The following is a 6,000-nucleotide window of genomic DNA, read 5'->3' on the forward strand; positions in this document are numbered from 1 at the left end:
AGAACGCGCGCAGGACATAATCTTACCGGCTCCGAATCTCCAGAAAATCCAGGAGGAGATCGGCCGGCTGAAGAACAACAAAGCCTCTACCACAAGAGCTATTTAAACACGGTGGTGAGGCACTGGCTAGAGCGCTGCACTGGGTCATTACCAAGATTTGGGAGGAGGAAGTTTTACCGCAGGAGTGGATGGAAGGTGTCGTGTGTCCCATCTACAAAAAGAGCGATAAGCTGGATTGTAGCAACTACCGCGCAATCACATTGCTGAACGCCGCCTACAAGGTCCTCTCCCAAATTTTATGCCGCCGACTAGCACCAACTGCAAGGGAGTTAGTGGGGCAGTACCAGGCGGGTTTTGTGGGCGAACGCTCCACCACGGACCAGGTGTTCGCCATTCGTCAAGTACTGCAGAAATGCCGCGAATACAACACACACATCATCTATTCATCGACTTCAAAGCCGCATATGATACAATCGATCGGGACCAGCTATGGCAGCTAATGCACGAACACGGTTTTCCGGATAAACTGACACGGTTGATCAAAGCGACGATGGATCGGGTGATGTGCGTAGTTCGAGTTTCAGGGGCATTCTCGAGTCCCTTCGAACCCCGCAGAGGGTTACGGCAAGGTCTTTCGTGTCTGCTATTCAACATCGCTTTGGAAGGGGTAATACGAAGAGCAAGGATTGACACGAGTGGTACAATTTTCAATAAGTCCGTCCAGCTATTTGGCTTCGCCGACGACATAGATATTATGGCACGTAACTTTGAGAAGATGGAGGAAGCCTACATTAGACTGAAGAGGGAAGCCAAGCGGATCGGACTAGTCATCAACACGTCGAAGACGAAGTACATGATAGGAAGAGGTTCAAGAGAAGACAATGTGAGCCACCCACCGCGAGTTTGCATCGGTGGTGACGAAATCGAGGTGGTAGAAGAATTTGTGTACTTATTATATTTGGGCTCACTGGTGACTGCCGAAAATGACACCAGCAGAGAAATTCGGAGATGCATAGTGGCTGGAAATCGTACGTACTTTGGACTCCGCAAGACGCTCCGATCGAATAGAGTTCGCCGCCGTACCAAACTGACAATCTACAAAACGCTCATTAGACCGGTAGTCCTCTACGGACACGAGACCTGGACGATGCTCATGGAGGACCAACGCGCACTTGGAGTATTCGAAAGGAAAATGCTGCGTACCATCTACCCAGTCAACATTTTGGTACCTATAACTCTTGATATAGGTTATTATATAAGAACCAGCTAAATCGTATATCATGCACAGATTGGCTATATACGTACCAAAGTGGAGGCGATATAGGTACATACGAGTTTTATTTCACGATTTTTTCCGACATCATACGAACAGTATTACGATTAAACATTAAAATAAAAAAATAAAAAAATCTACCAGCACCAAGACTCGAACATGCGACCTTTGGATCTGCAGGCGGATACTCTATCACTGCACTATACTGCCCATCTTGAAATGAGTCGGATTTTTGTCCAACATAAACTTTACAATTTATATCTTTACAACTGCTTGAAACTTCTGCAAGCCTTGTGGACTGAAGTGGTTTCGATTGTATTACGATTCACGTCGACATTCATTCGCACTGATGTAGGATATTGCAAGGAATATAAATCATTATGAGTTTTTATTCACACAATTACGATTGATTTTCACTATGGTAAAAATTATCGTATATGATACATTCTATACAACATTTGTCGACAATAATCTGATATAGTTTGATATGCAGTGCGATTTAGATTTTTAATGGACTCAAATGCGACTTTATTTGCTGTTTGTTTACGACATGTGGTTTACTGGGTATGGTGGGGTGCAGATGGCGGACGGTACGTGGAGGAGGCGAATGAACCACGAGTTGCATCAGCTGGTGGGAGAACCATCTGTGAATACTCAAATATTCCAATCCGTAAAACACATGCATCTGCTGGCCAAAGGACACGTCTATGGTTTGCACTGAACTTCACAACACAATGATGATCGGGAAAACGCCGGCCGGCAACGTCGACAGCATCATCATGCTGATGGTCGACTCTTGTCACACAGTGATGTCAGGAGAATGCGATTGACTTTGTGTTGTATAGAGCAGGGCAAGGAAACTGATGCAATAAGGCTGGTATACACCTCACACCATCCATCGTTCACACCGCGAAAATCGGACGACTGCGGTGGGCCGGGCACGTAGCCAGAACGTCGGACAGTAACCCGGTGAAAATGGTTCTCGACAACGATCCGACGGGCACAAGAAGGCAAGGTGCGCAGCGGGCAAGGTGGATCGATCAGCTGAAAGATGACTTGCGGACCATCCGTAGACTGCGTGGTTGGCGACGTGTAGCCATGGACCGAGCCGAATGGAGAAGACTCTTATATACCGCACAGGCCACTTCGGCCTTAGTCTGAATAAATAATAATAAAAATATCCAAAGGAATTTCTGGGAAAATATATAATATCGAATTACTGGAGGAAGACCTAGAGGACGAATTACTAGAGGAACTTCTGGTAGAATATTGACTCCAGTTGCCCTTCGGCCGCCTGCTGTTCCTCCGGCTGCTGTCACACCGCAACGCAAGTCTAACACAGTCATGAAAATAGAACAAACGGTTCTTTTCAAGCCAAAAAAGGAACAGCCCACATTATCTACAAAGGCTGTTATCTGCTCGAAACTCGATCCAGTGAAGGACATAAGTTTGAGGGATCATGGTAAAGTTTCTGTGAGGTGTGAGTCGAGGGAACACGCGTTGAAGCTAGCCAGCGCTGCCTCTGAATTTTTCGAAACAAAGTACGACGTTGAAATACAAAAGCCGTTAAGACCAAGAATCAGGATAATCGGTTTTTGTAGTAAGGATATGATTGTGGACGAGCCAATACCGAAACTTAAAAAACAGAACCACGAAATGGATAACCATGATCTAAAACTAATCCGAATGAGCTAAAACGACGCGCGATCCATGTCAGCTACATTGGAGACCGATGCCCGTGGATTTGAAGATCTCATCAACAGTCAACAAGTGAACATTGGTTGTAGAGTGATCGAAGCAACTGATGTCATGCGTTGCTTCAATTGTTCCGAGTACGGACACAAAGCTGTTCATGGCAAGAAAACCGCATGCTGTCCGAAATGTGCTGAGGCTCATCAAGTTAGTGAATGTGATTCTGTGAGTCATTCCAGTCTACGCTCATCAGCCGAACCCGGTCCTGTGTATGAATCAGGAGAGGGTTTTCCGCCAACCATCCTCAGGCAAGTACTTGTTCAGCTCAAACAGGTCACTTCCTGATGCCTCCTCTGATTTGAGCTGCAGAGTGAATGCAGAGTCTCAACTTCAAGCCTTTGGAGCCCGCAATCGGACACCGGGACGCACACTTGCCGCAACGCAACGGAGTTATTGGTTTGTTGCTGCGCAATCTGGCAACCTTGAATGTGCTCTATAGCCCTGCGAGACTCACGCACACCAGCCTTTGTGACGCTACCATCGATGCAATGACACTGATAGATGACAACAAACCGGGAGCAGAGAAATTGGGGAAAACGTGGATGATGCGAGTTATAAGACGACTTTCTTGAAATTAAATCTTTATTACTAGTATCTAGTTACGCAAATCTTGCTATAGTCTAGCGCCTATCCAACCTGGTTTCTTAAGTACCTTAGTGTCAGCTACGGAAGTGTAGATAACGTGAGATATCTTATAAATTTGTTAATTTCCTCTTGAATGAATAACCTAGAATTTGATCCTAAATAGGTGCACACACGAGAGAGTCGTTGGGTCAAATCTTTGGATCAGTTTGATAGGTAGTTGAGTTGTAACCAATATGTGAGTTAAAATGAATTTGCAAAATACTCATGATTATATAGATGTATAAACGCTATAATTCCAGTTTGCGGTATACTCGTTATACTTATTGCCCTGTTGTATATCAGCCATAGTAAGCCTACACTATATTGTAAGTTTGATAACACCAATATTATAAATTAAATGAATTGACTGATAAATATATTTCAGCTTAAGCTGATTGAAATCGAGTTTCATCGCTAAACGAAAGTGTGGTTTCTTGTTGATTAGAACGGGTTAATTAACGTTAACAACCCTGGCCCCTTCAACGCGATGTAGGTAGCACAAGGTAGGTAGGTAGCCTACCGAAGATTCTACAATTACCAAAAAAGGCAAAAGTAGAGCAAACGGATTGGTTCAACGGCAACAGACCTGGCAACGAATAAAGCACAACGATTGGAAAGTCGGATCTTTGAACGCGAGAACTTTGAATGAACCCGCGCGTGTTGGGCTCCTGGCTCTTGAGCTGCAGAAGACCGGCGTGAGTGTGGCAGCAATCCAGGAAATACGGTGGCCCAGAACTGGAGAACGTGAATTCCGGGCGGTGGATCCCAAAGCAAACACTTCATTCAAGTACCACATCTACTATAGCGGCGGTGAAAGAGCAGAACGAGGAGTTGGCTTCATGGTGATCGGGATGCCGATAAGCGACCGCATTTGCATGTTGAGAATGAAGGGCAAATTCTTCAACTATAGCCTGATCAGCATCTACGCCCCAACAAACGATAAGCCTAATGACGCGAGGGATGATTTCTATGAGAGCCTTGATATAAATATTGTCATCAGGGATGCAAATGCGCAGATTAGAAGAAATTTTATTTCGCCCTGTTATTGGTACGGAAAGCCTTCAGTCCGCTACCAACGATAATGGTCTGCGACTTGTAACTTTTGTTGCTGCTAGAGGGATGGTGATACTGCCAGTGACGTACCTATGCCTGGGCAGTGGACGTCCGCACACGCTCCTAACTAGCTCACCTCCTAATATAAATAGGATTCTCAGGGTCGGCGATTGCTTACTTGCTACGGGCGAACACACAACGAACCAAGCAACTTAAAACGCAAGCGAAACGACACAAAACCTTCAGGACCCTCTTCCTGAGAAATAAATTTATAACCACAGTAGAATAAGCTTAAACATCTATTTATTCTGAATTTACAATAGGTTTGAAAACATAGCATGGTAATCGGATTCTCGATGCGGCCGTTCGGGATCCGTTGGGGCCCGAAGATGTGCGAGCATGCAGAAGAGATAGAGAGAGGTGTTTGGCTGATATGCGGTTACACTTGCTGGAAACAGCTTCTCGTGTTGGATGTCAGGAGTTCGTCTAGTCCACTCTTGGCGACTCCGTCTTCGTTCCGACGTTCCGCGTGCTCACCTTCGGTGTGGTGACTCATCGGATTTTGGGTTCCAGTAAGCGGGGGCAAGCCCGCCGGACCTTACTAGACCCTCACCTCCAAGGCTTTGGTCACCACTTTCCGGGGCGTGTGGTGTGGCAATTACGTCAGGCACAACGACCACCAGCACGGGACTCGCCGAAACTAGCTAGCTGAGAACGCCACTCAGTGAGGACACTTCCAGGGGTTCCGGGGCACTTCCCCACCTGTCTTTTCGGGTCGAACACGAAGAGAGTGTGATAGCTGAAGCGTAGGAGAACATGGATAGAAACGATATCCGGAGGTTTTACGCAACTGTCAATGGCACGCGGCATAGGACTGCGCCAGTGCCCGCCATGTGCAATGACCAAGAGGGGAATTTGCTGACAGACAAGACTATGGTGGCAGCCAGGTGAAAGAAGCACTTCGAAGATTTGTTGGACGGTGAAAATGAAGGTGTATTAGGGAGCAGGATGGACATAGTCGGCGACGGTCATGCTGTGGAACCACCAACGATGGACGAGTTAAAGAAGGTTCTAAACGACCTGAAAAACAGTAAAGCTGCTGGGAAGGATGAGATCCCGGTCGAGCTTCTCAAACACGGAAGTTAGCAGCTGCATTAATCAATCCACCACATTATCCAGCAAATATGGGAGGATGAAGAACTGGATGGCCTCAAATGCCCAATCTATAAGAAAGGGCACATACTAGAGTGTGTCAATTACTGAGAGATCACCCTTCTGAACTCGGCATACAAAATCCT

This window comes from Armigeres subalbatus, chromosome 1 (genome assembly GCF_024139115.2).
Source record: "Armigeres subalbatus isolate Guangzhou_Male chromosome 1, GZ_Asu_2, whole genome shotgun sequence".
Classification (NCBI taxonomy): Eukaryota; Metazoa; Arthropoda; class Insecta; order Diptera; family Culicidae; genus Armigeres; species Armigeres subalbatus.